This window comes from Apium graveolens, chromosome 2 (genome assembly GCF_009905375.1).
Source record: "Apium graveolens cultivar Ventura chromosome 2, ASM990537v1, whole genome shotgun sequence".
NCBI classification, from domain to species: Eukaryota; Viridiplantae; Streptophyta; class Magnoliopsida; order Apiales; family Apiaceae; genus Apium; species Apium graveolens.
The window spans coordinates 146792337-146804847 of NC_133648.1; positions in this window are offsets into that span (position 1 = coordinate 146792337).

A 12511-nucleotide genomic window follows, 5' to 3' on the forward strand; every position below is an offset into this window, starting at 1 on the left:
AAGAGAAGGAGAGAAGAGAAGAGGGAGAACGAGAGAGATGGAGTGCGAGAGAGAGACATAGATGAGAGAGAGCGAGAGATTGAGACCGAGAGAGAGAGAGACTGAAATGGCACAAAAGAAAACAACTGCAGCCAACACGTGTCCTGTGAAAATGGGATACGTGTTGGTTTATTATTAATCCGAACTTCTGAATCCCCGGAACCCCGTTTATATCTCGACATTACACTTTTAACGAACCAAGTAATATTGATATCATATTGGAATAGATTCCAACCAATCCAAAAAGATTCGATATACTCCGAAATAATTAAAACATAACTTTCGAAATTTTAAACTAATTTTTAAAACACAATTTATACCCGTTTTTAACAAATAAACGAATCAACGCGCGGTTAAAACGACTTCCAAAAATTTCCAAAATAATTTTAAAATTATCAAAATAATACGAACTTAATAAAATATAAGTTTCATAATTTTTAAAGATTCCCATAACTAAATATGGATTTTAGCATTTAACACGCTCAGAAAATCATTTAAAAATGAATAATTAACGAAATATTGATTTCTCAATTTTATAAAGTCCTAAAAATAATTATTGAAATTATAAAATTAGAAAACCAATTTTAAAGACAACCCAAATATTTATGGAATTAAAATTACAATAAAATCACTCTTACAAGCAAAATAAAATCACATAACTCACCAATAAATCACATAATTCCAATCCCACATATCAACAAATCATAATTAATTAAATAACAATCAATAATCGCTGTCAAAATCAATACACACCTTTTATTTATTTACTTAAACCTTTATTACACTTCCAAGTATAAAATAAAAATAAAAATACACGAATCGTTATATTCTTTCCCCCTTAAAAAGATTCTGTCCCCAGAATCTAACTCAACTAAACAAATGAGGATATTTATCAAGCATGTATGACTCTAATTCCCAAGTAGACCTTTATACTCGAGGATTTCTCCACAGAACTTTTACTATAGGAATTGACTTATTCCTAAGGACTCGTTCCTTACGGTCTAGGATTTGAACCGGTTGTTCTACATAGGACAAATCTGGTTGAAGTTCAATCGGTTCATATTCTATAATTTGATTCGAATTAGGGACATAGGGCTTCAACATAGACACGTGGAACACATTATGAATGTGCTGCCACTGCGGTGGTAACGCTATCTCATAAGCGACCTTTCCCACTCTCTTCAAAACCTCAAAGGGTCCTATGAATCTAGGGCTAAGTTTACCCTTCTGACCCAAATCGTACTAACCCTTTCCAAGGTGATACCTTTAGCAACACCAAAGCTCCTATCTCGAAGTCCATGTCTTTTCTATGTAAATCTGCATATTTTCTTTGTCTATCTTGAGCTGCTTCTAACCTTTTCCGAATCAACACTATGGCATCCTTAGTCTGCTGAACCAATTCAGGGCCTAGTACTTTCTTTTCTCCTACCTCATCCCAGTACAACGGTGATCTACACTTTCGTCCATACAGAGCTTCGTACGGCGGCATCCCTATACTGGCATGGTAGCTGTTATTGTATGAGAATTCAATCAAAGGTAGGTGCTCATCCCAATTACTTTTAAAATCTAAAACACAGACTCTCAACATATCCTCTATGGTCTGAATCGTCCTCTCACTTTGGCCATCCATCTGAGGATGATAGGCGGTGCTCATATTCAATTTCCTTCCTAAGCACTCTTGGAATTTAGTCCAAAACCCGGAATTAAATCTAGGGTCTCGATCCGACACTATAGAAACATGAACTCCATGTTTTGTAACTATCTCCTTCAAGTATAACTTCACTAGCCTTTCTAACGAATACCTCTCATTAATCAGAAGGAAATGCACCGACTTAGTCAATCTATCAATGATTACCCAAGTAGCATCATGATTCGCTCTCATCTTTGGCAATCCCACTACAAAATCCATAGCAATGTCTTCCCATTTCCATTGGGGAATCTCCAAAGGTTGTAACAATCCACTCGGTCGTTGATGCTCTGCTTTCACCGTCTGACACACGTGACATTTACTTACCCAATTGGCAATATCTTTCTTCATTCCTGGCCACCAAAAATTTCTCTTCAAATCCTGGTACATCTTGGTACTACCAGGGTGGATAGAAAACCTAGAGTTATGTGCTTCCTGCAGTACTTCGTTCTTCAACTCTGTTACATTAGGAATCCAAATTCTGGACGAAAACCTATATAAACCTTGACTATCTTTTTGAGTACACAACTCTTCTCCTGTCAAAGTATCCAACTCTTGTTCCATAACTCCTTCTTGACATATTCTAATCTTTTCCATCAAGGCCGGCTGAAAAGTAATTTCATATAGTTGCTCTTGACTTCCGTTAGATCCTCGAACTTCAATTTCCATTCTTTCCAAGTCTCGTGCCAATTCCTCAGAATCTTAACCATATTCAGCCTTTCCTTCCTACTTAAGGCATCAGCTACTACATTGGCTTTACCTGGGTGATAGTTAATCGAACAATCATAGTCCTTAATCAACTCCAACCACCTTCTCTGCCTCATGTTCAGATCTTTTTGTGTGAATATGTACTTCAGGCTCTTATGGTCTGTATAAATGTCACATTTCTCGCCATACAAGTAGTGACGCCATAACTTTAAAGCAAATACTATAGTCGCCAATTCAAGGTCATGAACCGGATATTTCTGCTCGTGAGGCTTTAGTTGTCTGGAGGCATACACAATCACTTTGTCATGCTGCATTAACACACATCTCAATCCTTTCAAAGAAGCATCACTATAAATTACAAAGTTTCCCGTCTCATCTGACAATGCTAACACTGGAGTCGTCACTAGTCTTCGTTTTAACTCCTGGAAACTCTCTTCACACTTTTCCGTCCAAACAAACTTCTCATTCTTCCTGGTCAACTTGGTTAGTGGGGATGCAATCTTCGAGAAATCTTTCACAAACCTTCGATAATATCCTGTTAATCCAAGAAAACTTCTTATTTCCGTTGGTGTCTTCGGTTGCTCCCATTTTGATACGGCTTCAATCTTTACCGGGTCTACTTTGATACCTTCTTTACTTATTACGTGACCAAGGAACTGTACTTCCGTCAGCCAAAACTCACACTTAGAAAACTTAGCATACAATTGCTTTTCTCTTAACTTTTGAAGGGCAATCTGCAGATGTACTGCGTGATCTTCTGGATTCTTCGAATATATGAGGATGTCATCAATAAATACAATAACAAATTTATCCAAATATTCCTTATATACCCTATTCATCAAATCCATGAAAGCTGCTGGTGCATTCGTCAATCCAAACAATATCACTAGAAACTCATAATGGCCATACCTTGTTCGAAATGCAGTTTTGGGGATATCTTCCGGTTTTATCTTCAGTTGGTGGTAGCCAGATCTTAAATCAATCTTTGAGAAGTAACATGTGCCCTTAAGCTGATCAAATAAATCGTCGATTCGTGGCAATGGATACTTATTCTTTATGGTCAACTTATTTAACTCTCTATAATCAATGCACAATCTCATACTTCCATCCTTTTTCTTCACAAATAACATTGGAGCACCCCACGGGGAAACACTGGGTCGAATAACTCCTTTATCCAATAATTCTTGAAGTTTCTTAGCCAATTCTTTCATTTCCTTCGGGGCCATTCTGTATGGAGTCTTAGAAACTGGTTCAGCTCCAGGTATCAAATCAATGGAAAACTCTATCTCATGATCAAGTGGCAATCCTGATAATTCTTCTGGAAAAAACGTCAGGAAATTCTCTTACTACAGGGATTTCATCCAAAATAGGGGTTTCTTTCTTCGTATCCACTACATGAGCCAAGTACGCTTCACATCCTTGTCTCAGCAATCTTCTTGCTTGCATCACTGAGAGAAACTTCCTATCTTGCCTCTGCCCTTGATAACTGATCCTTCTATTATCTGAGGTGTACATAACAACTTTCTTTTTCTTACAATCAATATTTGCCCTATATCGAGACAACCAATCCATACCTAAAATAACATCAAAGTCTCCCAACTCGAAGGGTATTAAGTCAACAGGGAATATATACCCCGAAATCTCTAGGGAACAACTAGGACAAAATTGTTTTACAAGTACTTTATCTTTACTAGCCACTTCTATGGTTAGAGGTTCATCTAAGTCTTCTAACATCAATTGCATTTTATTCACAAAATTCACATATATAAAAGATTTGGACGCTCCCGAGTCAAACAAAACGTTAACAGGTACGGAATTTAAAGTAAGCGTACCTGCAACCACATCAGAATCATGAACTGGAGACTTCTGGGTCATCTTAAAAGTCCTAGCTCTCGCAGTACTGGTTGCTGGTCCTTGGGACACACTCTTCCCAACATTACCTTGAGTCACTGACTTGCAATTCCTAGCTATGTGTCCCACTTTGCCGCAACTAAATAAGTAACTCCTTAAATCTCAGACTTACACTCCGTGGAATAGTGACCTATCTGTCCACACTTAAAACAATTAACATTCTCTCGACACTGTCCACTGTGCTTTTTCCCACACGTCTTACAATCAACCACTGGCTTACTCATCCTTGTCGGGGTAGAGTTAACTGATGTTGTACCGGGCTTAACTTGGGGAAAGTTCTGCCCTTTAAACTTTTTATTCTTATTCCTTCCAAACCAACGCTAAAACTTTCAACTCGCTATTCCTGATTCTGATCTAGCGGGTCCACTTTCAAATTTTCTTTTCTTCTCACCCTGCTCTTTTGCAGCTAATTTCTGATCACTTTCTATCACCAGGGCAGCCTGAACTATCGAAGTATATGTCTTGAGTTATAAGGCTACAACTCCACTCCTTATTTCTGGCTTCAACCCTTGTTGAAACTGCTTCGCTCGTTGGGCTTCTGAACTCAGATATTCCGGTGCTATACGGGCCAACTCCGTAAACTTCGCTTCATATTCCGTGACACTCCTATTTCCTTGTTTCAGCTCCAAAAATTCCATCTCCATTTGACTTTGGAGACAGGCTGGAAAGTATTTTTCCAAAAACAATTCTATGAATCTGGCCCAGGGAACTGGACCTTCTCCTTCTAGGGCTCGCGTAGATTCCCACCAATAATTCGAATCATTCCTCAGAAAATAACTAGCATAATCAGTTTTTAAATCCTCACTCACCTTGATGAGTGTAAACGCCTTTTCCATTTCCTTTAACCATATCCTGGCAGCGACATGATCTACTTCTCCTTTAAACTCTGGGGGCTTCACTGCTTGAAAAGACTTAAAACTAACACCTTGATTTGCCCCTCTCATCTCATGCTGCTGTTGGATTTGTAGTTGCTGCTATTGGATTTGCTGTTGTTGTTGCTGTATGAGCTGCTGTTGCTGTTATTGTTGCTGTTGCAATTGTTGCTGCTGTTGCTGGAATTGTTGTTGCTGTTGGGCCAGCTGTACAGTCTGCTGACGCAATAAGTTCATCAAATCACTCATGGAAGGATCCCCAGCAGATCCGTTATTGGGCTGAGAATTTCTCTTTGGTGGCATCTCCTGAAACATAATAGTCATATATAAGAAAATGGATTGCTCCAGCAGTTTATATTTATGCATCAGGAGAGCGTTGCCACTAAGACAATATTCTCATCCCCCATTATAATTGGATCCGTCCTGAGTGAATGATTATAGTCTAAAAATGCCAGCAACAGAAACAACAATAATAATAACAACGATAATAGCAACGCACAATATATAAAAACTGAATAATAATATAAAGCAGCTGAACTACAGTAACCAACAGAATCCAACTAGTACAACTAAAAATCCAAATACAAAGAACCATCCGAATACACACCAAAATTGGCTGTCATAACAGCCTCGCCTACTACAACCTATCACAACATAATGTACATATACAAAGTAAACAACTGCAGAACCCTGAATGTCAATTCTGAGCTCTGTATCCCTCTACAGCAGCTCTGTATAGCCACTACCACTGCCACCAATGGAACCTAGCTCAAACACTAGCCAGTTCACTAGGTCCTGATACTGCACCGCTCTGAACTCTGAGCTAATGAAACGGTCAACAGATCTAGCCCTCTCTATAGCCATCTGGGTCAATGCTCTCACACGGGCTCGCACCTCAGGGGAAGGGGCAGAAATACCCTGAAATGGTGCAATAGGTACCTGGTCCAACTGGGCAGCAAACTCTGGACTCTGATCTGTGATAAAGGAAGTATTCACAGCCTTATAGACATGATAAGGGATCGGTGAAGAAGTACCACTAGGGGCCACAGGAGGTACCGGAGGTCTCATCATGGAAGAACTGGGACCGCAGCCGGGAGGGAAATCCCTGACAGCAGACGCAGACCTACGTACCCAACGGGGACGAGGACCAGATCCAGGGATGTCTCGAGGCACAAAAGAAGGAACTGGGGGAGGAGGCATAGGGGTCTCCTCGGTAACAACATCAAGGGGTCTCTCCAAATCTGAGCTATCCAAATCAGAATGATTCTCCCGAGATGGAGAGCTCGAAATCGGAATAGGCCACTGTCAACATAATAATATGTAGACAAGACACAACCAGGTCAAGGCAATTCTATCAAAACATTTAATAGATGCCAGGGTAACGCCGTCGGAACCCTCGACTGACTCTAAAGGTCTGCTCCTCTATATGAGTTGCTGACTTACACTTAAAGACTCACATTATCACCTACTCGACACAATCCCTAACCTGAATCAGGGACTTGAACCTGTAGCTCTGATACCAACTGTGACGGCCTCAACCCCGGGGTCAGGATTTGACGTCACTAATCACAATTACTAAAAATATAAACAACAGAATTATTATTAAAATATACTAACTTGACCCCGAACCAAGATCCGATCCAGGTTCAACTATAATTCAGGTTCTCACTATTACAAACTCTTTATTCAATATCTAAGATACACTAACTTTATTCAACAACTCCTCAGACATCATGGTCTGATACAAACTACCTCAGAGGAGCCAGGTCCAGTAGGGGCGGGAACACGGGTCGGTCTGACTGATCTTCTAGGCATCTGCGAAATATACATAACAGTTTGCAAGGGTGAGCATAATCGATCAGCAGTACCAAATATGAATAACAGATTAAAATAGTAATGTAACAATAATGGGAACAAAGCTATAATCATAATATCAACATTTCATAATAATAATCAAAGTAACTAGATATCACTAATTAGCATGCTTTGTGAAAACAACATAGTAGTGTGCTGTGTAATACCAGAGTCCAATTTTTAGCATGCTAACCATTTTATAAAACCGTTGTATCAATCAATCATGCTTTCATATAATTCACAAATCCCAATCAGATAAATAGCGGATATGTGAAGACAACTGATCAGGCTATCAACACCAGATGGCTCTAACTGCCATCCCATTTACCTGTTCCAGAACTCAGAGACTAGCTAGGTCTCTGACCTGCTGGACTAATCGGTTTTATAATGCGCGCAACCGAATTAGCCTCTTACGCCACCTCAATAGGCCAACTCTGGCCCCAATGTATCCCATATCTGACCGTTTTATCCAGTTTTCAAAACACTTGTGCCTATCTCATTTTCAAAATCATTTAATTAACCAGCACACATATAAAATCCATTTCGCTAATCATTTTATTTGAGATAGGTACCTTTCGAAGTTACTTTTCCCTAAAACAATTCGAAAACAGTGATTTTATAACTACAGGGGATACGTAACTTAAAACGTTTGTGTTCCATTACGAGATTAAACATTTAGCTATTCATATGCACTGAACCATAAAACAATGGTCAGGGGTACTTGCCTTGCAACGCTATACAAACCCTAAATAGCTTTCACGCTGACTTTGATCCTGGAATAACTCGACTGGGATCTACAATTACAGAATACCGTAATTAGTTATACTGACATGCTTGATATCCTCAAATCCTAATAACCCATATCCGAGAACCCGACTCGTATTATTATTATACACATAATCATGTAATCACATTTCTCGAGCATAAATAGGGATAACACGTAAAACATAATTATGTACGATTACAAATATATTTTAGAAAATTTTGGCAGCAACTTCTTTATTTATAAGACCACCCGTCGATTATAATCGACGTCAACAATTCTCAACAATCCACAACATTATTCCGCACAACCCAATACCAATCAAACTTAGTTATTTAAATCCAAACATAATTTACATAATTATTTTATTTTATTTATTTATAGAATTTAGGACTCAGAACATCGTCATCACCGTCCACCGTTGACTCACCAAAGTTCATCGTCAACGGCGGCACAATTTATTAGCGCCCGATATATTACGGGTTCCCAAATAAATTATACCGATTATTTTAAAACTAATTCCAACACGAAAAATTAATATCACGAATATTAATCAATAATTCCCTGTAATAAAAGGAATTAAATTAAAAATCTGCATAGTCCAAACCAACAACACCCAAACAGCCCAACAAGGCCCAACAACAAAAACCCAACTGCAAAAACAGGCCCAATCAGTAAGGCCCGAAATGTCCGGCCCAACTGCAAGCCCAGTCCACAGAGAAACACCGCACACGGCCACAGCACACGGCTGTAACCATGCCAACACGCATGCGCCACCGCGCAGAGCACACACACAAACATATACACACAACACAACACAACACACAACAACACAACACACACATAAACATGTACACATTTACATGCATATATATATGAATCGAACCAGCCAAGCCAAAATAAGCGGCGGCTCAAGAGAAGAGGAGAGAAGGAGAGAAGAGAAGAGGGAGAACGAGAGAGATGGAGTGCGAGAGAGAGACAGAGATGAGAGAGAGCGAGAGATTGAGACCGAGAGAGAGAGAGAGACTGAAATGGCACAACAGAAAACAACTGCAGCCAACACGTATCCTGTGAAAATGGGATACGTGTTGGTTTATTATTAATCCGGACTTCTGAATCCCCGGAACCCCGTTTATATCTCGACATTACACTTTTAACGAACCAAGTAATATTGATATCATATTGGAATAGATTCCAACCAATCCAAAAAGATTCGATATACTCCGAAATAATTAAAACATAACTTTCGAAATTTTAAACTAATTTTTAAAACATAGATTATACCCATTTTTAACAAATAAATGAATCAACGCGCGGTTAAAACGACTTCCGAAAATTTCCAAAATAATTTTAAAATTCTCAAAATAATACGAACTTGATAAAATATAAGTTTCATAATTTTTAAAGATTCCCATATTTAAATATGGATTTTAGCATTTAACACGCTCAGAAAATCATTTAAAAATGAATAATTAATGAAATATTGATTTCTCAATTTTATAAAGTCCTAAAAATAATTATTGAAATTATAAAATTAGAAAACCAATTTTAAAGACAACCCAAATATTTATGGAATTAAAATTACAATAAAATCATTCTTACAAGCAAAATAAAATCACATAACTCACCAATAAATCACATAATTCCAATCCCACATATCAACAAATCATAATTAATTAAATAACAATCAATAATCGCTGTCAAAATCAATACACACCTTTTATTTATTTACTTAAACTTTTATTACACTTCTGATAGGGATAAATAAATCCTGATAATGGGCTGCTGGACCCAATAAGAAGGTGTTTGATATTCAGACCAGAAAGGTTAAGCCTGATGGACCAGATCAGGTCTGGTCGAATAAAAAAGGCCCAAAAGCCCTGATTATTAATTAATTTCGTAATTAATTAAGAAGGGAAAAATCAGCTGTTGAGAAGAGTCCTGATAAGGATATAAATCCTTATAGATAAGCCTCAAGGGGACCTAAAAGGATAAGGAATCAGTTTCCTACTATCTAGGACTCCAAAGTCCATTCTAATTATGAGACTTGCCCACCAAGTCTCCTATACCAAGTCCAATTCAAGGACCACCAACATCTATATAAGGGGTCTCACCCCACAAATCAGAACTACATTTTTTGGCTTGATTCTCTAACTCACAGAGATACGTAGGCATCTCGTAAAGGCAGAATTAAGCTACGAAACACGAGAGCAGCCATTAAAGGCCTTGAGCTCCCGAATCTTAGTAATAAATACAACAAGTAATAACCTTAGCTTTTTATCCATAACATTTGGCGCCGTCTGTGGGAAAAACGGAACAACAACCATGGCGAGAACACGGAGAACAACCAGCACTCTGGAGGAGGGAACACCATCAGGGACAACCCAGGTGATTTCATCAACCGTGGAGGTTCCTCCCCATTCAACTTATGCATCTACTCAGGGGGAAGCCCAGACAGGGACAACTCATCCTCAGCCACAAGGGACAACTCCCCCGACTATTCAAGGTACGAATCCTCAAGTTCAACAAATACATATACCTGTGAATTCTCGACCCGTCGGGTATGAATATTCAACTATTGTTACTACTAACCCCCCTTATGGGATGCCCCTTCACCCTGAGGTTGGAGGAAGTGGATATGCTGGGCGAAGCGAAGCACGAGGGCGGTCGCCCCCCTATATACGAGGTTTGGATCCTATCCCTGAGGATCGGGAATTTTCTGGTCCATACACTGAGAGAGACTCTGAATCTTCGGATGATGAAGTGGCCCCGAGAAGGAGGCGTCCTGGAAAAGAGCCAATGGCCGATGGAAGGCAACGCCCCCAAAGCACCCCAGGGGCGAATCCCCAAGAAGTGCAGGAAAAGATCAGGGCTCATGAGGCTGAAATCCAAAGGCTGAGGCTTGATTTGGAGGCTCACCAAGCCACCAGACCCCACATACCTCCTAGGGGGAGAAATCCTCCTCCTATCATAGACCTGGATGGTCCGGTAAGAAGAAGGGCTGCTGTCCCAAGAACTGATCCAAGCAATCTCCTTCCCCTTGGAGATCCTGATGATCCAACTCCACCCTTCACAGAAGAGATAATGAATGCCCATATCTCAAGGAAATTCAAGATGCCCACTATCAAAGCCTATGATGGCACGGGAGACCCCGCTAATCATGTTAGGACATTCTCTAATGCACTGCTGCTGCAACCCGTGAATGATGCTATAAAATGTCGGGCCTTCCCTCAAACCCTGTTGGGTATGGCTCAAAGATGGTACAGTCGCCTACCCCCAAATTCTATTGGATCATTCAGAGAATTAAGTCAGGCTTTTATTAAGCAATTCATCAGTGGAAGAGTCCATGAGAAAAGTTCAGCATCTCTTATGAGTCTTGTGCAGGGAGCTAAAGAATCCTTAAGAGATTACCTAAATCGTTTTACAAAGGAGGCTTTAAAAGTCCCAGACCTTGATGATAAGGTAGCCATGATAGCACTGCAACAAGGAACTAGGGATGAGTTTTTCAAGATGTCTTTGGCCAAACGACCCCCTGAGAGCATGTTGCAGCTCCAAGAGAGGGCAGGGAAGTATATCAAGGTTGAAGAAAGTATGAGGAAGACCGTAGTAAGTAATGAGCCCACTGGAGGCAAGAAACGAAAAACTGATTTGGAGTATATCGCTAAGGATAAATATCCTAGAACTGAACAAAACCCTGATTCAACCCCCAAGAAGGGAGGACCTGGGCAAAAGTTCACTGAATACGCTAAGCTGAATGCTCCCAGAAGTCAGATTTTGATGGAGATTGAGAAAGACAGAGATATTCGCTGGCCTAAGCCCTTGAAGGCTGATCCTGCCAAGCTAGATAAGGGCAAGTATTGCAGGTTTCACAAAGATGTTGGCCATGACACCGATGAGTGTAGGCAGTTGAAAGATGAAATTGAGTTTTTGATTCGAAAAGGAAGATTGAACAAGTATACTGGAGATGGAGGAGACAGAAATAATAATGTAAGGAAGAACTTTGAAGATCGTAGGAGGGACCAAGATGATCAAGGGCGGAATCCCCAACCTAGAGGACCAGTTATAAACACCATTTATGGAGGGCCGAGACCTCGAGGGCCTGTGATAAACACGATCTTTGGAGGTCCAACTGCTGCTGGATTGTCCAAAAATTCCAGAAAGGCATATACTAGAGAGGTTATGCATATTGTTGGAGAAGCCCCGAAGAGGGCCAGGACAGAAGTAACATTGGCTTTTGATGATTCCGACCTAGAGAGTGTGAAGTTTCCCCATGACGACCCGCTGGTCATAACGCCGATAATAGGAAATAGCCCGGTTAAGAGGGTCCTTGTGGATAATGGTGCTTCTGTGGATATCTTGCTCCACGACACCTTTCTAAGGATGGGGTATAACGACTCCCAGCTGACACCAACCGACATGCCGATATATGGATTTGCTGGAGTAGAATGTCCTGTGGAAGGGATAATTAAATTGCCAACCACCATAGGTACGGAGCCAAGGCAAGCAACGCAGATGCTGGATTTTGTGGTGGTAAAGGCTAGTTCAACTTATAATGCTATCATGGGGAGAACAGGGATACATGCCTTCAAGGCAGTCCCCTCTTCCTACCATTCAGTCATGAAGTTTCCCACCCGAAACGGGATTGGAGAAGAGAGAGGAGATCAAAAAATGGCTAGA